At 34.0% G+C, this 25079-nt stretch overlaps 1 protein-coding gene across 1 annotated transcript in view; it reads right to left on the reverse strand.

Moving 5' to 3' along the window:
- LOC145293272 (uncharacterized) overlaps positions 1-25079 on the reverse strand; it is a 489760-nt gene that overhangs the window by 458503 nt on the left and 6178 nt on the right. Inside the window, exon 2 of the mRNA XM_080139872.1 lies at positions 20821-20841. The gene's annotated coding sequence lies outside the window, so the exon portion shown is untranslated. The remainder of the gene's footprint in view (positions 1-20820; positions 20842-25079) is intronic.

Raw genomic sequence — 25079 nt, forward strand, 5'->3', positions numbered from 1 at the left:
GGTTTAATTTTGCTTGATTCCATGAGATGTATTTTGTGTTTTATATCTGTAGCTTTTTCTATATGTCCGACTAGCGAATGTAGCTCATGTGCATTAACTTCTGCATTAAAAAATGTTCATTAATATTTAAGCCGTTTTCATTATGATTATCCGCTGTATCTTCTCATCCATCCCTTTGATTCCAATCTCCCCATTCTTTTTTTTTTAATTTATTGCGGATTATTCCTAGTGCTTGCACCAATATTTACGTGTTATCTTCACTTTCTTCAGATTCCATATTCCTTTGGGCTCTCTGGCCAGTTCCATGTATTTATTCCGCTTCTCCGCTTCCTTCTATGAACTGCTGGAACAGCGAAATCTACAATTTGGCGGGACTTCTTCTTGTTAACTATTATGACATCCGGTTTTCTTTTCTGAATTGGTTTATCTGTTTATACATGATGCTCTCATAGGATTTTGTGAATTTTATTTTCAAGTGTTGCTGCTTATTTTTCTTGCACTATTTATCTGGGTGTTTTAGATGCAATTATTTACATAATTCCCAGTGCACTGCCTTGACTGTATCCCTTTTTGTATCAATTTAGGCTTGTTTGCTGCATTCGCTTATTATGTGGGCTATTGTTTCGTCTCTTTGTCCACAGAGTCTGCATTTGCTGTTTTTTTCTGTCTTCTCGATCCCTGCTTTGGTGTGGTTTATTCTAATCGTGGTCTCTTGCCCAGTTGTTATTAGGAATTAAGTTACTTTGTTTAGATTTCCTTTTCGTAGCCATGTCTTCGTGAATTTCATCTTCCCCTTCTCTTCAGATCCTTTGTCTCTCTATTTTCTTTCTTGTTCATTTTTTTCCGTACTTATTGCGATAAGTATGTATTTATTAATTTTTATGTTCGTATTATTTACACAGAGGGTTAATTCGCATTAGCGTTAGACAAGTAATCGAAATCGGTATCGGAAGCAGAAATTGTGTGCCTATTTTCCGATGCCTAAAACGATTTTTTCATTATTTTTATTTCTTTGTTTTCTGTCTTAACGTTATCTTTTCACAGGAATCTGACTCGCTACACACAAAAACAACTATGTATTTAATAATATAAAAAAGAATTGGAATCAGAATCGGGAATTTAGAACAGAACCGGTGATTCTATCGAAATCGGGAAAATATTGCAATCGCCTCATCACAGTTATCTCTACTTATACATAATATATGCTCATTCGTGTAACTGTGCGTGTGAGTTCAGTCCCTTTGTGATAGGTTTTGTATCGGAATGCTTTCGTTAAGTATAAAAAAATCGATACTCGAAAATCGAAAAAATACTATTAAAGAAGAAACGGTCCGATTGTGAACAAAGTTAACTCCTTTATACAATCTAACATGACAGTGGGCATTTGAAAATTATCACCGCACAATCAGAAGAGTTTAAAATAAATAGTAGGTTGTTTTATAAGACAGGGGCCTGTTCGAAATATTTTTTTTTTTGCTTAGATAACAACCGAACAAACTTACTTGAATTTGTTCATCTTAAACTTCAAGTATGGTGATTATACAAAAAATTAAAAAAAAAATAATTTAATAAAATAAACAGTAAATTCACTACAGTTCAAAGTACACTGCAATGCATTGTATACTAATTGTCTGCGATGTGGTGACATGTGATGCTTTCTTCCGGTGCACAGCCGTGTGTCTCCGACTAGAGTTAGCAATCAATCGATTTCATTGAAAAGTCGGCGACTTCACGCATTTCGCTGACAATAAAAGTATGCAAGTTTTGAGCATTCGTTGACCAGTATGAAGTCCCGGGCAATGCCGGGTCTCCCTGCTAGTCGTATAATTTTTCTTTCAAACGCTCTATGTATTTGTCTATACCAAAATGGCACACAAACTTGGTTGTCACGTGTATAAGTGACATTTGCTTATTATCAGCTCGTGAGCAGCTAACACAATGGATATTTTGGAAGATAATAAGTGCAAAATTTTAGATTCCAACAATACTTTTCCAAGTATGCGTTTTCATAAACTTATCCCGATATAAACGAACATACATGTGTCTGTTTACATTTTCTTGAGCGTAAAAAAAATCTATTATTAAATAAGTGAAATCTTGTGGATTCTCTTGATGACTATATAAATTATTCTAATATTTTGTCGCGTGCATGTCTCAGATTGTGTTATTAATCGCGTGTTTTGGAATTTTTCAGTTGAGTATTAAGAGTGTGTATTATTTATATAATTAAGACTACTGCTCTTGTCTTGGGTGCTATATTCATAGACAGTTTCATTAATGTAACCTCTGATCATTATCGGGCGTGTCGTGTCAGACTGGGCTCATCTTTTGTAAAAGTTGGAAATCTGCACCAATTTCGAAACAAAATCATTGGCTCCATTAATTACTTGACTGAATATAGCAGAGAATGCAATGCAATATGACAATAATCAATTTTAGAATAATAGATGAAAAGATACTTAAATATAACAAATATAAGCACGCTCGTACACACACATAGACACACCCACACGCGCATGCTCACGTGTTGCTTAATTGCTTGAAACGTATATATATATATATATATATATATATATATATATATACATTTATATAAATATATATATATATGTATGTGTGCGTTTGTGTGTATGTGTGCGTGTGTGTGTTGGTGCGTGTATACAAGATTCAAGCAAGCAAGGACGCTCGGGCGGTCCGTAGAATTTTATAATTATTAAGGCACACACACACACACACACACACACACACACACACACACATATATATATATATATATATATATATATATATATATATATATTTTACTGTTTTTGGGGGGAAAGAATTCAAACAAAGTGCTCGATTACAAAGAAAAACTTTTTCGATATAAGAGCTTAATATTTATTTATTTAATAGTGCAGAAGTTCAGAAAAAACATTGATACCGTCGGTTTCAAGCCCAACATAAAGGGGAACAGTTAATGGTAAAACGTAAATGATGTTAGGCTCTCGTCAGTAATGTTGTTTCTGTCTGAGGACAAATTTTAGGCCCGTGTTTATTTTTTTATGATGATGTTCATTTTTATTTAACTATAGCTTATCCCTATCTCTGTATATTTTATTTTATTCTAATATGAATTTTCTAATTTTTTTAATTTTTTATTTAATACATTTTAGTAAATATGTACTGTTTTGTTTTTGCATGGTTTCCGGTCTGCCTCCTGTTAATTTTAGCTGGTGCAAGGAAGATAATTACTTTATCTTATTTCAGTTAAGGAGAGATAATCCATGTTTCAGTTGGTCTAAGGGAGGTAATTATTCTATCTCATTTATTTTTTAACCTCTTTTATTTTATTTTATTTTAAATAGTTGAGGGAGCTATGCTGGCTATTTTATTTCTAAGTCTTTTATATATGTGTATTGCGTTCTTTAACATAGCCATAATTTCATACTTAATTTATACTTAATATTTATACTTACAATTGTATAAATGTCCATTTTCACTTTACTCATTTATGCGCTATGTTGACTGCATCTAGAATACTCTTGGAGAAATTCCTTTACGTGGGGTCTTTGTTCGTTGTTCGGTACTCTCAGTTTATTAGGAGCGCTTATCTCCTATGTAAACAGGCTTTGAGCGTCTCACTGCGTACGTTGAAACAGGTCTTTTGAGGGTCATTAATAATCTTTATAATGTGGTACTTCTTCGCATGACAAAGGGGGCACCGTTTTGAGGCTGGTGAGTATGCTGGTCTTCTCTGTACGATCCTCCATTTAATGCTGAAATGTGATCCGTTATCTTTTAGCTGCTATACTCAGGTGGCTAGTGCTATCTTTATCCTTGTTTTTTCCCTGAAGGAACTGTTGTGCATTTAAAATATCTGTTTAAACGTCCCTTTCGTCAGGCCTATGTATATTTCTGGTGTATCATTAGCCTAATGTGTGAATGTTGCTTCATATACAATAGATTTTACCCTGCATTTTCCGTCTAATGGGCAATCTTCCCTTGATCTGCAAGAGCAGTTCGCAATTTCATTTTCATTGCGTTCATTTGCGGTGATCTATTTTATTGGTGGAGTGGTAGAATAGCTGACCTTAATCCTGTTTCTGTTGAATAGTTTGTGCAGCTTATGTTGTGGAGGGAAATTTCTGTCAAGCAGTTTCAGGAATAGGTACCCCACTCGTGATTTTATGTTGAAGGAAAATGGGGGTGAGAACCAAATGATGTTCCGCCTCCTGTTGCGCCTGCCTTTTGTTAGCCGATGTTGGGTTGGCTGGTATTTAATGCTTTCCGTGAATCCGCTTTTTTGGAAGCGGTTCATTGTAATATGGAGCTGCTTGGTTGAAGATGTCGGCGTTTGATAAGAGCGTGGAGATTCTTTTGCTGATATTGGCAACCATGTTTTTGAAAACTGTAGGGGTGTGACAGGATCCTTTGTTTATGTACCTATCTGTCTCATTGGGTTTGTGGAAGGGTCTAGGTGTCTTGTTATTTAGATTTAGTGTTGTGCCTAGGAAGTCTACTTCATGTAGGTTGGTGCTAATTGTTATTTTAAAACCTAGTTCATGAAATGTTTTGGTTAGATTTTTTCTAAGCTAATCTAGGCTAGTTCCGTTGTGATCGCGTGAGAGACAAAGGTCATCGTCCCTATATAGGCCGAATATATGATCTGGGAATTTTTTGTTTAGAGTCAAAAGGGGAGATAATCTTGTTTTTCTAATTAAATAATCAAAGGGAGATAATTAGTGTTTATTCTATTTAGATTATAATATATTATATTTGGAACTTATTGAATTTAGTATTTTAATACTTTATTTATTGAAATTAAAAAATATAGTATAGGTTAAGCTTAAATATATATTTAAATAATATACAATAATGGTAAATATATCAGATAAACTAATATTAATAATAATATTGATGATCAAAATAATGATTAAATAAGATTATCTCCCCCGTTTAAAAAAAATTTGCTTAATTTTAAATTAGGCGTTTACTAACATATTCTAACCGCTAAAAAATATTCTATTGGCACTTTTTTTGAAAATTCAACATTCGTACATTTATAAGCTACAATCAACATCCAAATTAATGCTTTGACGATAATTACGGTTTTCAAAATGCCAACAAGTGAAAGGTATATATATATATATATATATATATACATATAAATATATTATATATATATATATAATTCTTAACTTTTATTAAAAACATATTATTATAACCTTATATTTAAACCAAATTCAGATTTATAATTTCATTTTATTTTTTATCCTCAACCCATATTACTTTTCTTATCAAGTAAATATTTTCCTTTTTATTTTAATTTTTTCCAGATATATCTGCCTTACTTAAAAAATTGCTTGGTTTATTTATAGTGTCTTTTACATTAACAAAAAACGCCCAATACTTTGCTTATGATGAGACTTTGTTTTAAAAAAACTATATGTCAAAATTATTGTCCGTGGTTTAATGGCTATCACAATAAAAACATCGTTTCCGAAACGATCATAAATATTACTGAATTTGTTGTTGTTCCTTCTTATGAAACAGATTTTTAATTTTTAATTCTAATTTGAATTTAAAATTATCAATCATATTGAAATAAATATTAAGGTAGCTCCAGGATAGTTGCCTATCAAGCTTATTATATATCTGAATTTCAACGAACACTGTTCTTTTATTGTATTTTAATTAAATTAGTAATTTTACTATCACATTAAAATACACTCCTCTCTTTAGACTACTGCCCTAACCCCATTTAAATTATATATATATATATATATATATATATATATATATATATATATATATGTAAAAGGAAACTATTAGAAGCCTATAACAATGCAAGAAATGACAATGTTTCGATCTTGAGAATTGGAGACAAACCTAGTTATTGTCTGAAATAATCTGTATATATAAATTTATTTAAAACAGTAAATCTTACTTGAAAAGTCATAATTTCTACTCAATGCTCTAATATGTCTGACCGTTTTCTGTAATATATTTCGAGGTTATTTCTCTTTGTCAAATGGTAGGTTTTTCAAATCCTTTGAAAGTGGCGTGATATATTTTGTACTTTAGTCGAAGTGAACAAATATCTCCACTGCAAGTGGATTAAAATTGGTTTTATTTATCTAATTAGTTTATGGTTTGTGTATGGAAGGGTAACTGTGAGTTTACATACAAAGTGTGTTATTCAGTATATTTTTAAAATGTCACCTAGTTTTTGTTTTTTATTATTACTTTGTTGATAATTCGGAATTTTTTTGTTTTCTTTGTGTACTCTGTCAAGGAACAAAATCCCCGCAGAAGATTAAATTAAACCAAAACAAGCTATATTAAATGACGAAATGTTTCTTGTTACACTATTATAGCAGCTTTATTTAGATGCCTCATTTTTACTTATCTCATGTTAATTATGTTTTATCAGATTTTAATTATTAAAATAAAAATCTAATTGTTCTGCGATCTATTAATTGAATTAATAAAAAGGGGAAATTATTACTATATCAGAAAAGTTTAAGTCGCACGATGATGTTCAGTCTACACAGGTTTGAATGCTTCTTTCTTACAACTGCCAGCCTATGGAATACTATTCTGCTGGCTTGCTTCTTGACCGACTACAATATCTTTGCCTTCAAGTCCAATGTAAATAAGTTCGGAAAAGTCTGCCGATGTTCATTCTACACACGTTTGAACACTTCTGCCCATCCCCTCCCCCAGCAACCTGCTTTTATGGTGCCCGGGAGCACCTCAAAATAACGTGGGAAACACGATTTTTCTAGAAATGTTCTAGCCCGTCTGCATTAAAGAACCACGGTCGCCATCTTGGAATTTTTACGTTTTTCTCTCTCAGTCCGCGCGACAGACAGACACGAGCACGTTTTTACGTTAAGCCTTTTCTAATTTCCCCGCAGTATGTTTTCTTGTGCATAATCTCCCTTGTCCGTTTTATATGCATCTATAGTTAATTCATGAATTTGTTTTCAATCGTGCAAGGGTGGAAGCAAATGGAACAAAATTAACTAGGATTAAAACGGCCGTTGCAACATTATTTGTAACCATTCCATTTATGTGCGTCCCTTAAATCGCCAATTTATGCTGATTTGATCTCAAGAATTTGTTATATTACGATTCAGAGATAAATCCGCTAGTGATTCGTTTGTGGGCAATAAAAAGGGAGATAATCACAATAGTTTTATGATTTTTGGGAGTTAAATCTCCAATCCGGGTTTAAATTTATGTTAATAGATATTTATAGTCGTATATAAGCAAACACATGCAAATGCATAGATCTGCTCATATTTATTTATTTTTTTTTACATAGGAATCACTGCTTATCAAAGCCTAGAGGCAACTCGAGGATAAGGGTTAAAGAGTGTACGGTAGTTAAATAAATAATATCATAGTAATCGTTAGAAGTATAAATTTGGTAAAATTGGATTAAATAAGGCGAACGCCCCATCAAGAACTTGTTTATGTTGGACTTGAAGATGACCATATATATGTATGCATGTGCACGGGTGTGTCATGAAAGGCAAGTTAATCCGGTCCAGCCTACCTAATTAATATCATTATTAATGCGTTCTCTTTAAAAATGGCAAATATATTAGGAAATATATTAATAAGCGATAAATCGGCACGTAATTTCGGACGAGCTCTTCGTTACCGCATCTGGCTAAAAACTTGGTGGTTAGGCGCTCGAATCCAGTCATAGTCAACCCAGCTGATCAGCAGTGGTTAGGACAAAACACGTGCCGGTTGATAACTATCATGAATGCATATATATATATATATATATATATATATATATATATATATATATATATATATATGTATATATATATGTATATATATATATATGTATACATATATATATATATTGCAATAAGTAATAAGTACAGCACATCTAAAATAAAAATAAAATGTTTAAGACTCCAACATCTCGTACTAGAATTGTCCACGTTGGCCCGTGACACAATGTAGAAATAGCGGAATGTTGTCGCAAAGTATAAATCCAAATTATGATGAACGTAGTACTTCAAATAGTACACATTCTTTCGCATATAACATTCTATTGTTACACGCATCACTCTTTTTCTAATATAACGAAAACAAACGTTCAACTAAAAACTATATTTTAAATTTAAAAGAAATATATCATTTTATCATATATCGCATAGTTTAGATTTTTTTCGTTACAAATGGAAAATCATTAAACAATTAACATTTCTTTCGGTCTTGTGTTAAATTACATTGGTAATAGCTTAGCAGTGCGTACGAAAGCAATCTAGGAAAAGGTAACTCTGATGACATCGGCAGCAGGGCGTTGGATCTTCATGGATGAAGATGGATCTCTAGCAGATTAACGATTCTATGGTTTTAAGAGTTTGTATTTATTTGCTTGCTCACGGAGCAAATTAGGCACAAGGCCGTTTTTTATGTGGAGTGATTGAAGAAATGGGGACCAGCTCCCTGGGGAGTAGAGGAGCTGGATAGTGACAATTGGTATTGACCAATAACTGAATGCTACAAAAGCAATGGTCTTATATGTGGGGTTGCTCCCACATATGGTCTTTGATTGCAGTATCTGCCGGAACAGATACTACACTTTTGAACTTTGATCTTGGCCAAAAGACCAAGCAACCCACCCAATGGTTTTAAGAGTGTGTATTTATTTGCTTCCGCACTGAGCAAATTAGGCACAAGGCCGTTTTTTTTAAGGCAGAAGGATTGGGGAAATGGGGACCAGCTCACCGGGGAGTAAGGGAACTGGATAGTGACAATTGGTATGAAGGGTTGCCCCTACATTGACCTTGGTCTTATATGTGGGGTTGCCCCACACATGGTCTTTGCTTGCAGTATCTGCCGGAACAGATGGTATTTATTTGCTCCCCCACCGAGCAAATTAAGCACAAGGCCAATTTTTAATGTGAGGAGTGAAGGGAGGGGGAAGGGAAAAAGGGGACCAGCTCCCGAGAGGTGGGAAATGGGAGCTGGTTAAAGGTCAGGTATGTAGGGGTGCCCCCACATCTGGAACTTGTTTGCAGTATCTGCCGGAACAGATGCTACACTTTTGAACTTTGATCTTGGTCCGAATGCCAAGCAATCCCAATGCGGATGATCTAAGGGCAACGGATAGGTGCAAACGGTCGAGTCAGATGCCACTGCGCGCGGGGGAGGTGATGGCAACCCCATGTATTCTGCCAAGTTTAAATCATGTGATGTATTCAAAGGAATCGAACCAACAATCGACCGAAACCTTGTGGAGAACACTAATCATTGATTTATTTACGGCATGAGCATTGCCACGACACAACAAGAAGAAAAAGACGTAAGCAATTCGTCGATTCAAAACACATCAAACTTGTTAATTCGTATCAAATTTTGTATGGTTTTAGCATTATAATATTTATATTAGAAAAATGATACGAATTCATTGTGGAATTTCAAAAGATCACACATTGATCGTTTTCTAATTATTATTAAACACAAATAAATATAAAATACATAGTGTAGTATAGGAATGCATTTCGACTACGATGATTTTTATTTTGTAATATCCAGAGCCCACATGGAAGCTGGGTATTCTTCACTTAAAGTAAACTTTTACCAAACCAGACCTGGTGGAGAGACGGTAAATCGAAATATAAATTAAAGTGAGCATGTGACAAGTTTGAGATTTATCCACTTTTGCAATATGTTTTAATTATTGTCAATGTTTTTTTTTTTCATTATTGATCCCTTTTTTTACAGTACACATGTTTTTTTTTAATTTTTTATTATTCTTTAAACGCAGAAAACGTCAATATTTAAGTAAAAACTTCCGGTGCTTATTCCGATTTACATTTATAGCGATAAACAAAAATGAACAAAAACTATTATATTGTACCTACTTGTCAATGAAAATGAAAATGTTATATTTAAAAAATCACAAACATTGATCAAGCAGTTGCCGTTTTTAGCGATAAGTGACAGATAAGAACGTGTTTTACCAGAAAACATAGTAAGGGGAGGTAATCAGTGATAGTTTTGACAGTTTCTACGTGCATTAGTGTTGTCTGCACTTGTCCACCGATTCGTTGCTCGCTTTTTTCACCCTCATTGAAGCAGGTTAAATTTTAATTTCTTTGAATAAAAGAAATGGTGCTTCCAGAGAATTCGGACGAGATTTTGTAGTTGATTAATGGAGTTTTCAGATTAAAAAAAAACAATGTTTTCAACTGATTCTTTTGTGATTTCTAATAAGTTACAATAGTAGCATTCAAATTATGCAGTCGAAATTATTTGAATATTACTGAATTATTAAACAAAACAACTTTAATTGTGTTAGCAGGTGAACAATTGCCGCCATCTTGTTTAAATCCAAACGGAAAATTACTTCCATTTTGAACTCTCCTGTGTCTTACGATCGTTTTCATCAACTTTTATTTTTATTTTCTTTAATAAATAACTTTCTACCTTATCGATTTTCGTAAATTTTGGATATAACCATCTTAAAAATACGTGGATACCATTGTTTTCATGTCACAATTGAGAATTACGATTTCTGAACTTTCGTCCCAATAGTGTGGAAACGCAAAAAAAAAAAAAAAAACTACGTGATCAAATTAAATGATATTTTATAAATTTCCCATTCCGTCCCGTGACTGGTACGTACATCTTACAGACATTGCTGAATTGTCTTTAATGTTGAATGCCGCCATAAATGTCAATCCTAATAAGTACCCAACTTTTATATAGATCAAAGAAAAACATCAATATACGTTGAGGATATAAAACATTTTCATTTAATAATTCTATTTTATAGTTTTAAGAACTTTTTTTTAATATAGTTTCTATAGTGTAAGAAAAATTTACATAGTTTTTATGGTTTTTGAGTTTTTATAGTTTAAGAAAAAATCATAGTTTTTATAGTTTAAGAAAAAATCATAGTTTTTATAGTTTAAGAAAAAATCATAGTTTTTATAGTTTAAGAAAAAATTTGTATAGTTTTTATAGTTTTAAGAAAAATTAAATTATTTTTTTTAATAATTCTATTCTATAGTTTTAAGTTATAGACTAAAGGCAAGTAATAATATTTCAATGGAAACTTAAGAAACTCATGCTCCAAAAATCACATTTCAAATTTTAGATGATCGCATTTTTTTAATATCTTAAAAATATTTGAGCCAATTGAACTGAAATACTCGAGACATTGCAATGTTATTTTTCATGGAATATCTCAATATATTTCAATATTTTTATGTGGCATTTTCGAGTTTGTCATGTTTTAATGTTTTTGTTTCTCTTAATCATGAAAAAGTGAATAGTTGATTTAGACTTTACGTTTACGTAAAAAAAATCGTTGTGGACTGGGTAAATTTTAATTATTTTGTTATTACTGTTCATAGTTTGCCATTTTCTGATGCCTGATTTGTCATATTTGCGGTATGAGACTAGCCTTGTGCAGCTTTATGAGATCCACTTTTCTAGACCTTATCATTCAGAATGGGTTAGTCTATTCCTAATTGCCTTGGGGTTCCCTGCATAGTAAATACCACCGAGGAATCCCATGCCGTTTTTGAGGCAAGAATGTTTTTTTTAGTTTTTTTTTTTTGTTTGTTTCTGTTTTGTTTTTTTCTCGTGGGCGGTAGCCCTTCAATCCCTATTTCCAACGCCAAGGTCACCTCATCCCGCCGTGGGAAAAGGGATTTATGCAGCATATTGTGTCTAACTGTACTCTCACGGGACACAAATACATAGTAAATCTGTCCTCTTACAATTGGAACTTTACAGCAGCATGTGCGCGTACGTGTCGATATGCATGTGAGCATTTAATTGCGCATGTATGCTAAAGTGAGAGAGAAGAAGGTCGAAAGTAAAGTGCGGAAGAGGGAGAAAGGGGATACAAATTTGTATAGACATGTCTACACATTATCTGTAAGTCTCATTTTTTTTATGAATAGAGATTCTAATATTGTAACCAAATATGATTACGAAAGAATGAATGAAGGAAGACAGAAAAGACAGAGCGAAGGAAGAAAGAGAATTTAAACACAAAAGAAAGGAAAGAGTAAAAAAAAACTAAAGAAAGAAAGAAAGGCATGAATTGAATGAAATTAAGAGGAGGGGAATGAAATATAAAATAAAAATAAATAACAATAAAATATAAAAAAAATAACAAGAAAATTTGAAAAATTGATACACGAAAAACAAAAAAAAGATAATGTTTTTCTAAATGCAAGAAAAGTTAAGAGAAAATTAAGGAAAAGGTAAAATAAGAAAAAGAGGAAAACGGAAAAAATATAAATGCATAAGAAAGAACGAAAGAAGTCCTCAAAGGAAGGAAGGGCTAAAATGAGGAAGAAAATTAAAAAACATGAGAAGCATCCCATATAAAGAAAAATGGTAATCATGTCTTTTCCCGATCCATGTAAATTGATTTTCTTCACAATACAATATACATAAGCTAACAAATTTAAAAAACGATTACGGCAAGCTGAACGTATTGATTTTTTTAAAATCAATTAAGTATTACGCACGTATTTGAGCAAAAACAATTTTTAAAATTAATAAATTAGCTGAAATATAGTTCCTTCGACGCAATGAACCTTCTCTAACCAGTTTATCTAAGAAGTTAAAACAGAGACTAGTTTGAACAAGAGGGGAAAAGTATATTAGTTAGTTATATAAACATGATTTATCTAAAAAACAAAACAATTAAAAATATTTACATTTTATAATGTAGGTTAATTTTCAAAACATGAACATATTTATAAATATGTTTCAGACTCTATTAACAAAAACAAAATATTTATAATGTAATACAATAAATTTTTTTCAAAAAATTAAATATTTATAATTTTATATAATAATTTTGTTTTCAAAAATTTAAATATTTATAATTTTTTATTATAATTTATTTACTAAAAGTTTAAATATGTATATACTATGAATGGTAAATTGCAAGGAATACTTAAAAATGTAAAGAACAAAACAGACGAGCCAGCGACAAGCGTAAAAAGAAGAAAATCCGTGAAAGATTATTATTTGTTGTGTTTTTGTTTTGTTTTTGCTTTGTTTTGTTTTTGTTGTTTTTTTTGTGTTTTTTACTATTTCTCGAATTTTTATTGAAGTAAATGCTTTCAATAAATACAAAATGCCGGAAATAAAAAAAGGGAAAGGAAATAGAAAGATTAGTAAACGGGAAAATAAAGGTAACACTTTATAAAGAATGACAGCAAAGAAAAAAGAAAGAAAAGAAAACAAGAGACAGCGCAGTAAACATAAACAAAGAAGATAAAAAAAGAGAAATATATAATAAGAGAAGGTACAGATATCAGAAATATCAAAAAGGAAACATATTAAGTAACGATGACAAAAAAAAATCAATGTGCAACGAAAACGGTAAACATTATCAAGAACGAAAAGTCGAAAGTAGAAAACAAAGGAGATGTAAAGGAAGGCAGGAAAAAAGAAATAAAGAAGGGGAAAAAAACGTGATCAGAAAGTTTCGATTACTTACGACGCTTCTCTTGTGAACGACGCGAAAGTGAAACGCACAACGTTATTTTCAGGTAGAAAAAAAAAAGCAGCAGCAATTTGCCACGCTTTTTTACGACTCGTTGCAGGCGCAAATGTGCAATAGTAATTTTGCTAATTGTAAAATGAAAAGACTTATAACAACTGCACTTTCAATTTCAGTAATGAAAAAAACTTTTTCTTCCCTTTCTGTGTGCGTTCGTGAAATAATCGAGCGAGAGATTTATCTTGACACTAATTATACACATGTATTTGTACCTCGACAAACGTGGCTCTTCATTAAGTAGTAGCAGTAGTAAATATTGAAAGTTGTTCGACATAAACAGTGCGTTTCCCACGTGGCCTTTCGTTGTCAACAGGCAAAACATAAAAATGAAAACTTAGTAAAAGACATTAGAGAAAGCTAATATGTTACAGAGATATTGTTTTTCACGAAAGCTAAGTCGTTTTTTTTGTTTGTTTTATTATTTTTATTAGAGATAACCTCGTCCAGCTCCCTAAAAAGGTACAGTCAAGGTTGTGAACTTCACTGAAGAAACGATTGCCTTAATGGAGAAGGGTCACTGCTGCAAATACAGGGTACCCCCCCCCCAAAAAAAAAAACAGAGGACATTCAATTGTTATTCTGAGCATTTTACAGTCAACGGAGAAAAAAAAGTGTTTTGATGTAATGTTTTGAATATAATAAACTAGTTATGACCAAAGTTTCATTTCATTCAGACAAAACATTAAGATACGGGGCCCAATTAAAGTGGGGCCCGTTTTTTTTGGGGGGGTCACCCTGTATAACTGACGAACAGAACTTTTTCAGCGAAAAAAAAACTGCTAATATATAGTAATGATGGGGAATAGGCTTATAATACATTCCTCTGAAAATGGCACTTTTAAAGCAGGAGTAAAAGAGGCAGGTGCTTGGAACCTCTGTACGTCCGTAGAAGATACTACAGTTTAGTCATCGCCTGAACGTGACAAAGCAATTTACATCTAAATCTTAAGAAAGTATTTATTCTATTACAAAAGAATCACATCTTATCAAGGTCCGGAGGCCACTAGAGGATAAGGTTAATGAGTGTACAGTAGTCATTAGGACAGTAGTGTGGTAATCGTTAGTAGCGGAAATTTGGTAAATTGGATTACTTAAGGGGACGGCTCATCAAGAACTTGTTTACGTTGAACTTGAAGACAACCATATCGTAGTTAGCTGGAAAGCAAGCAAATGAAACAGAGTTCCAGAGGCGGACAGTTCTATAAATAAAGCTTTGTTCGTGGAAAGCCTTGTTCTTTGGGTTTAAGCACAGATAAAGAGTGGAGGGAAATTATTGATAGTGGGTACAGAGAGACGAGTGTTTTCATAAAAGTTTGGCAAGGAGAGACTATAGATTAAAGCTCACGCGAGCACTTGGCATAAAAAATAATGCTAAAAAAGAAACAGGCTAGCAACGTTTCTTCTGTGTGTCAGTACACATTTAAAATGTGTATACATTTGACGTTTGCCCTCGTTTTCATTAATTTTCAATTGTCTTTCTTTTTGTTGTTTTTAATTCTCTTGTTCTTTTTCTATTAGAAATAGGACGATTCTAATATCTTTTCCGATCCCGATACATTTACCGGCTCTTTATTAAATTATCGATTCCGATATAATTACCGATTCCGCTTCCGATTTTTTTATAAATCACTAAATGTTTAACTTTAAAGTGGTTATTTTTCACGATTATCGTAAAACACATGTCAAACTTGTTAGGGATGATCTATTGATTTTAGTTTTAAAATAATATATAGTTCATTATTTTAGTATTATTATCAGCGGGAGAATATTTTTCTTTATAAAAAATCAAATAAAAAAGCCAATTAAAAGAATCGTTTTTAGCACCGGAACATAGGAACAATTTTTTTCCGATTCCGATACCGATTTCGATACCGATTCCGATACCATAAAAAAGTTACGAATTTTTCGATTCCCGATTCCGATTCCGATTAATCGTCCCAACACTAGTGTCGAGCGAAACTATTGGAATTTGTAATTAATTCATGTATAATTCATGTATACACATATATATGTACGTGTGTGTGTATGTGTGTGCGTGTATATATATATATATGTGTGTGTGTGAATGTGTGTGTGTTTGTGTGTATAAAAGGCTTTTTGTCTCACTGTGTACCTCTGTGAGTAATTTCGTCCCTCTTGATTACGAAGCAGCAAAGCCGATTTTTTAAAAAATTTTACACAAATGTGCCTTATGTATCTGGGAGTGTTCTAAAATAGGTTTTGTATAAGAATGCCTCTGATAAATATGGAAAATCGATGATAAAAATACGATTAAAAAAGAACCGGTCCGATGTTGATCAAAGTTAACTTCTTTACACGGCTTAAAACCACAAGTGCATTTGAGGTGTTTTATCGCTGCACAAACCAAATATAATGATTAAATCACTCTGAGGAACGTTAAAAACTTTTTTTAAAAATGTTTAAAATTCAACAGCATTTCTCACGGTTAACGGAAGCCGAGTGAATTAGACCCTTGCTAATGAAGCCAGAGATGGCTTCTGTCGCCGGGTTCGAATCTTTCGCCTGGTTAATCGTGACACCCTGCATTGATGATTCCTGAAAGGATGAAACACTGGTGTCTGTAGGTATTTAATAATTATTATTGTAAATAATTATGTCACCCCCTTTAAGAAATTCGTTTGTTATCGTTGAACACTTTCAGTTGAATTAAGTCGGTCAATTTAGCTTTTATACTAGATCATCATATAATGATTAGATCACTCTAACAGGCGTTAAATAACATTAAAAAATAAATGTTTACAATTCAACAGCATTTCCCGTGGTTAACGGTAGCCAAATGGATTAGGTACTTGTTAATGAAGCCAGAGATGGCTTTTGTCACCGGGTTCGAATCTATCGGCTGGTGTCAATCACGACACTCTGCACTGACGATTCCCGAAAAAATCAAACGCTAATATCTGTAGGTGTTTGATAATTATTATAGTAAATAATTGTGTATATGCACTAACCCGTCTGCTTTAGTACCCAGCCGTATTTTAATGGATATGTACCAATGTATTACAAAGCAATAAGCCAAAACTCATTAGATGTGTCCCCTGGGCGTTTCTTATGACTGTAATGATTTTTTACGGGTAGATGAACTGGAAGGCAATATGTTAAATTTCAATATGGCAAAACGCTACGGAAGAGATGCAACTACATATTGAATTCAAAATAATTTTCGCAGCTGAATAGAAACTGGATAATGAAATAGCGTTAACAGTCAGTTATCGACATGGACATAAAACCTGGGTGTACCAAATTCGATTTCAGTTTTTCTAACGAAAACGCTTTCATAAAACATCAAACTGACATGGTGTCTAACTTTTTTTTTTCTTTTTTTTACACAGTGATCACCATTGTCAAGGCCCGGAAGCCACTTAGGGATAAGGGTTATTGCAAATACATTACGTTAGTGTGGAGATTTGATGAAGTGTTTACTTAAGGGGGTGGTTCATTAGGAATTTGTTAACATTGGACTTGAACACATCCAAGTTGTAGTCCGGTGGGAAGCAGGCAGACGGAACAGAGTTCCACAGGTGTGCAGTTCTAAGAAAGAAGCTTTGTTCATGGAATCCACGTTTTGATTTAGGCACAGATATAGAGTGGGGGAAATTTTTCACAGTGGATTCGGCTAGACGGGTGTTTTTCGTGAAAGATTGGCCAGGGGGGACCAGAGATTGGAGTTCAGACGAGCACCTACCATGGAAATAACGATAAAACAAGGGTAGGCTCGCAACGTCTCTTCTGTGGGAGAGAGGTTGCAGGGTAGAGAAAAGGGCATCCCCCACTAAGCCACGAAGTCTATTTTGTATTCTGTAAGGGCAGGATAGGCTGTTTTTAGCAGCTCCTGCCCACATATGGCAACAGTATTCCATCCTTGGACGTACTTGGCTTTTATATAGATAGAGAATTGCATCAGTAGTGAGATATCTTCTGGAGCGGTAGAAGGATCCCACCATCTTTCCAGCGACCTTGGCAACAGACTTGATGTACGTGTTCCATTTCAGATCAGGAGTAAAGGTCAAACCCAGAAGCTTGTCAAAACACGGGGCCTCGCCCAGACGAGAGCCATCCATCACAATTGATGCCAGATGGGGATCAGAGCGTTGATGATGTAAGGATAGGAGTTTGGTTTTGGATGCATTAAAGGTAACCAGCCACATCTTCCCCCACTGAACCACGCGCTCGAGATCAGAGGAGAGAGAATCAGAGAGAACTTTGTCATTTACAGCCTTTGATGTGTTGCCGTAGATGGTCGTGTCATCAGCATAGATGTCAACGAATGATTTAAGTATGTGTTTAGGGAGATCATTGATGTAGATCAGGAAGAGAGTTGGGCCTAGGATTGACCCTGAGGGACTCCAGCATTTATATTGCAGGCCTCCGATTTTTGTCCATCTACCACTACTCTTATGAGCCTATCGGAGAGAAATGATTTAATGATTGAAGAGGTGGTAAATGAAATAACGTAAATCTATACAAGTGAGAATGTGTGCGTGAGGACAATTCTTAACCTATATACTCAAAGAATTTTTGATCTACAGACTTGGACTTCAGTATATAGGTTATTCAGACATGCGGAAAACTTTTTAATCGGTTTTCATTCGAACGGCAAAGCGACTATTAGGGCAAAATTATAAAAATTGGTACGTGGGTGTGGGGTAATCGGATTTTTATCTGTTTGTCAACATTTTCAGGAATTTGCAAGCGTGAATCGTTCAGGTTTTTTAAATTGCATTTTCACCCTAAACAAAGCACAGTGCCACTTTGATGTACGGGGCTATAATATGGGACATAATTTGCAGAGATACTATGTAAGAAGTTGAGCTGCAAGATGCCTGTTTGCATTACACTTAAACTTTTGTATGTCAGTACAGTTGGGAAAGCAGAAACCCAGATGGGAATTCCAAAGTCTACCAGGTCTTAGAAATAAACTATTAGAGTAGAAGGCTGTGTAGGGGTGGAACTTTGCTGCTTATCGAGTTTGTCGAGGGTATTTATGTCGAGGGAGTATGATGGCTTGTAATTCGTCGCAGCATCTACCAGTAAAATACGTGTAAAAGTCAGAGGGATACAACATTTCGTCGATTGGACAGAAGTTGAAACCTAATTGACATTTCGGGACCCATTAGGTTAGCGACTCCCTTTGAACCCTATCCAAGTCTAAGAGACAAGTAACAGATGCACCAGCGCAAATGTGACAGCAATACTCCATACATGGGCGAATTGTGGCCTCGTAGAGGTACAAGACACTTTCAGGCGTAAATAACTTTCTAGCACGGTAGAGAAAGCCCATCTTTCTCGTCCTCGATGTATGTCTTTTAACTCATATTCCCTATGAATGGTAAGCTTAGTTTTCGCAGCATTGAATGTGACCATTCATTTTTGTCTCTACAGACTAGAACTTATCCTCCAGAGTTCCTACCATTTCCTTAGATATGTGTATATTCGTTTTTCCCTTTAGATCGTGATGTCATCAGAGACAATTTTATCAGGGAGGTTATTTGTGAATATAAGGAATAATAAAGGTCTGAGGATCGACCACTGAAGCACACCCGCATTTATATCATATTGTTTTGACGTACAGCCATCTGGGACAACCTAGATTATTATCTTATTTAAAAGGGTTTAATTATGTTAAGTAATCGTCCACTAATACCATATGATCTGATTTTCCTGAGAAGACTATCATGTCATACCCTGCCAAAAGCCTTAGATATATCTAGGGCTACCGCTCTACCCTTCCCTGCTTTGTCCAGTCCATGGTATATACGTTCAGAAATTACAGGTAGGATATTTGCAGTAAAATGGGCTTGTCTAAATCCATACATCGGACAGAAGATTAGAAATTTATGGACTTAAATATCTTGGTGAAAAGAGAGAGACGTCTAATGTGGCGATGATTTAGTAGGTCAGTTCTTCCTCCAGAATTCCTGTAAAGTGGTACCACAGAAACAGCTTTCTAGCAGTCAAGAAAGCAAGATTCGTTATGGCATTTGTTGAAAAGTTTGGAAAGAACTGGAGCAACCCCAGAAGAGCATTTTCCTAATAGTATAGCCGGAATGAGATCAGGTTAACATGCTTTTAAGGTTTTGGGTTTTTTTTATGATATCATGCACTTAAGGAGTGATTTTCAGATCATCTAGTGTGGCTTCTGTCCACAACAGAAAAATCAGAGAGGGAGTGGGTTGCTTGGTCAAATATAGAGTTTGAGATGAACCGTCTTAGCCTTCTCGGTTTCCGGGCAAAAACATCATGATTGCTTGATAATGAGGGAATTGCTGATAGACCATTATTTACTACACTGTTGTAGATTTTCCAGAAATCACGATTTCTACACTCCAGTGCGTTTTTTGATTGTTTCGGTATATTCTCTCTTAGCTGTCACTATTTCCTTCTTACAATTACTTCTAACTTCTTTAAAATTTTGTCTGTTTGTATTGGACATATGTCGTATAAATAACAGTTGTGCAAGTAGAAGTAAACAATTGGGGAGAGTGGGCTTTGCTATAGAACTTCCGTGTGGAAACATGTGCTTCAATTTCCGCTTGGGACCATTCAGTGGTCACATTTGCGCATTGTTCTGCAGGAAGAGAACAGATATTTCTCCATGGAGCATCTCTGATGAGACCCCTGATTGCTATAGTACAGCCTTATAGTACCTTGTCATTTTGAGCAATAGCTCTTCAACATTGGGTCGAAAGTGTAGGATGATTGCTACCATTATTACAGCGTGATCAGTATTTCCGAGAGGGCTATGTGCATTCGTTACACATCTCGGGAATTGTGGTCAGAAATAGATCTAGAAATGAGGCTTGCTGAATTTGTCGATCTGGGAGACGGATCGGAAACGCAATGAGAAGAAATGGTTCAAACTATGGTTAAAATAAAGTATTAATGTATATTAAGACTTAATGTGACATGACAGATTTCTTATGTTAAGAATAAATAGGTTTGAAAAAAATTTTAAGCATCGTTCAAGCTGGCTAAATGGCTATCGTAATTGACTCAGTCTCTTTAGCTTTTGGTTTCGATCTCAGCTCGAGTATTTTTTTTTTTTACTTACAAGGAGTGAACTGTTAAGAAAAAAATACTCGCGTGCATGTGTCTTAATTCTATAGGAATGAAAATATATTTATGGATATTTTACGACAGGGAAACGCCGGGCGGCCTGTTAGTATGTTCAGAAAGCTAACATATGCGAAAAAAGAATAAATAAACTATATTATTTGGTATATTGAAAAATACTTTTGTTTACGTACGTTTGGGAATTTCTTCGTAAACTGAAGAAAAAAAGAAAGAAAGGGTTAGTGTTGCTTTGTTCTAATGAAAACAAATATATAATACGTTCAGAAACGGGCGGTTAAAATCTACTTGACCGAAATTGGAATTCCCAAAACAATGAAACTATTAAAAAGAAATGGAAATATCTCATGACAAAAATATTAGAAAAACGCCAAAAATTTATTGAAGTATATACATATTTTTAATGAATCGTACTTATTGACTGCGGTGTATTGCTGTTCCTGTACTTTTCTAGTGCCCCCCCCAAGCTTAGCTTCTCTTTTTGAAAAGGTGATAGTTTATTGCTAATCAGCTGCGGTGCCTCTACCCAGGGATGCCGACAGTGCGTTTTAGGCATTTCAGCATGCCGGAGTGCTCTTTCACTAGGACGTTGGCTATTCAATCATATTTTCCAAAACTTGTGTACGTGCTACCGGCGTGGAAAAGAAGATAAACAACATACCGCAAATTTACTAAATTACTGTATGGAGGTGCGCAAAGTGTCAAATATCTGCCAGCTCAACGACATCATAATTGAAGAGTGGAGAAACATTCCAGTGACTCCATGTGAAGCTCTGATAAACTTCATGCCCAGGAGAGTAAAAGCAATTTTGGATAATGATGGTGGCTACACAAAATATTGCGAGTTGACATGTTGTATGTTAATATTGACGACTTTTCTTAAGGGGTGTATTCACTTTTGTTTTTAATGGCTATATTTTGAGTTATTTTGAGGGGAAAATAAATTAACTCTGTTATATATGCTGCAGACTGTCCACTTTTTATTGTATCAAAATATATATTTTTTCAGTGTTGTCCCATGAAGAGATATGCTTAAATATTTTAAGAAATGTGAGGGGTGCAATCACTTTTGCGATACACTATATATATATATATATATATATATATATATATATATATATATATATATTTATATAGTGACCTTGTTCGTTTTCCTGGGTAAAAACGGTTTCTACCTATTTTTTTGTCCACAAAATTGAAACTTTTATATATTGGAGATATATACCCGTGGAGCAAATTGAATTTGTTTTTTGTTTTGTTTTTTTACTTAGTAATATAACTGCTAATGGGTCAAACTTGGAGAAAATGGAACTTGACAGGCAAAAGTCGACTAAACGTGTTACGTCTCCTATTTGCAAATACATATTTATAGCTTTAACAAACTTATTTTTTTTAATTTGTATATGAGTATTGACTGAACTGAGATGGGAACAAATAAAACTTGATATATTTGGGTTTCGATTGCAGCTGATGACACCCGGGTCATATTTTTAAATTATTTTCTTTTTAACGTTGGAAAATCAATATTATACATTGGGGACAATATGATAATCAATAAGAAGTTCATTCTATAATCGAAAAATACAAAATCTGCATGATTACAATATCATAATTAAACTTATTTTACAACAATATAACAAGGCCGGGTGATTTTGTATTACAAATATTTAATACGAATCGCAACTATAATGTTGGCACATGGCTAAAAAAATAACTGTCTGAAGCTGTACCTCGGCAATTATGATGTGTGCGTGGATTCATTTTTCTGTGTTGGTGTATGAGCGTAGGTTAAAAGTTAAACGTAGATAGATTAATAGTGAGAATGAAAGAGAAAGAAAGAGAGATATACAAGTTACCTTAAATAAGTTTCCAGACATTTTTCATATAAGCACTTTTATTGATATTAAACGCATGGAAGTCTAGTTCCCTTTGAAGTAATCTCCTCCGGCTGCAATGCCCTTGTTGTAACGGTACAACTTCTGAAAGGCCTCGTCAAAGTCCTCTTGTGTGAACATTTCAATGACCATCGTTAAAGTCTCTTTCAACTCTTCAATTGTCTCCTAGGTTTTCATTGAATTTGGGAATAACCAAAAAGTTCCAGGACTGGACTATAAGGAGCGTGAGATACAGTCTTGATGGCCATCTTGGTCAAATAATCTGGTCTTTTCTGAGCATATTTCGAACGAATTCGACCAAATATTTTGCATAAGTGTGCGTTCAGTTCCCACACTGACATCAAACTATGAACTTATTGCCTATAAAGACACACGACAGCCCTTTATGTATTAAATTCTTTATTTGGCCAAGTAACTGACTTCCTTACTCCTCTTACATATCTCATCATCCCTCACAAACTCCCTGCCTTCCTTGTATCTCTTATTCCACTCAAAACTGATTTATAATTCATGCAAGATGGTCTAAAGGCAGTCTGGAGCATTCCATACGTTTCTGTGGCATTTTGTTTAAGTTTAAAACAGAAATTTATTGCATATCGTTCTTCTAAAATGTCCTCACGTCTAGACTGCATTTTTGAAATTCATCAACTTTGATAATCAGGCTGTAGTAGGATGTATTCTAATTTGTACTGTAGCTGTTCATTTGAACATGAAATCATAAAACTTGCTCAGGCATCTCTAAAGACGTATAACAATAACATACTAAATTTTCCAAAGTCTACGACAGTTTTAAATTCAAATTTTATGTTTTAAAATATTTTAAATACAAAAAGTGTCTAGAAACTTATTAAAGACACTTAGTATGTTACGAATTGTTATAAAAATAAAAACCTGAGAACACGCACAGGCACTGAGACATGAAACGCTCCGAATGTAATGTGTTATTTTGATTTAATGTCTATATAAAACTCAATGCGTAAAACAAATGAACTGAGCTTATATAAGATATCGAATGATAATTAATAATGAAATAAATGTTGAACTAAAATGACTTAACTAGAAATTAGAAATTGTGGTTTTATTTAGAATTCTGCGTATTTGTAATGGACGCCGTGATTATTAAATGGTAGTTACCAGTGAATGTCTTCAGTTATCTCTTACTGAAGCAAATATACTTAAAGAAATCGCGTTAAATGTCAGTCTTCAAAGTAAATAATGTAATTAATGTAATTAATATAAAAAAGAGGTTCACAACAGGGGTCAACATGGACCCCAGAGTCAATGAAATATTCCTAGGGTTCCACAGGCAAAATATAACAAATCGGGAGTTTACAATTATATTTTGGTGGTCCATAAATAAAACGCAATCATAATGGTTTTGAATATTAAAAATGTAATTTATACTGTAATTTTGGTTTGACATGAAAAAAGCTGAAGACATTCAAACGAATTTAAATGTATCTGACTGGCTCAATTCTTTCTCTTTCTCTCTCTCTTTCTCTCTCTCTCTATTACCCTCTCTTTCTTGCTCTCTTTTACTCTTTCTTCTTCTCTCTCTCTCTTTCTATCTCTAAGATATTTTTAAAGGATGTTGTAGCAGAATTTTACACTTGACAAAAAAACCAAAACAGTGACATAAAAACAAAAGCTGTACATGCGAAGATCCAAAGGTTATTAAAGTCACTACATTAGGTCTATGGTCTAGGGTAGCTCTATTTAAGTAAACTTTCAGAAACTTGCTGTTTTGTGGGACTGATTTTTGTCTTAGCCTCGATTATGCCCCAGAACTAATAAATAATGTCGGATTTCTGTCGGATGAGACGGGGGGGGGGTCACTGACGAGGAAAATTATTGTGAAGCAACGCCTTGGCCGTCTAAGCGTCCTGTCGCTCCTGAAGTCTCCCTGAGTGATATTAGCAGTGAGACTTAAGATCTTTTGAAAGAAGAAAGGTGGCATAACGTCATTTTCGAGCGATGACGCCAGGAACGGTAAAGGAAGCAAGAAAATATTCTATGTTCATCGATGTCTTTGCAGGTGCAGCTGTCGTTCCGACTGTTACCCGATCTTTTCAACAGAGCATGTGCCCAGTATCCCGACGGACCCGTGTTTGAGATAGTTCAGCAAAGTCGGCAACACTTTCCTCGAATTATCGGAAACGTTTGTGATTTGCATGTGGTGAGACTTACGGTATGAGGAGCAACCAACATCCGTATGGACCGTATGGAAGATCGTCGACTAGTGGAAACCAGCAGTGTCTTGGTGTAGTTCTGGCTTCGTCTTTTCTACAACATCCTCATTATTTGTCTATATATTTATCTACACACACACACACACACATATATATATGTATATATATATATATATATATATATATATATATATATATACTTAGTGAGTAAGAAGAGGAGAGTAAGTTCAATTCTATAAGAGGTGACTTATCGGGATAATATAAAGATCAATAAGTTTCATTGAACCATTCAATATTTACCAATATATACTTTTTGTGACTTCATTTTCTTTTCTTATTTCTTCCTACATA

The sequence above is a fragment of the Euprymna scolopes genome, chromosome 14, assembly GCF_053919585.1.
Source record: "Euprymna scolopes isolate OS-2025 chromosome 14, ASM5391958v1, whole genome shotgun sequence".
Lineage (NCBI taxonomy): Eukaryota > Metazoa > Mollusca > Cephalopoda > Sepiida > Sepiolidae > Euprymna > Euprymna scolopes.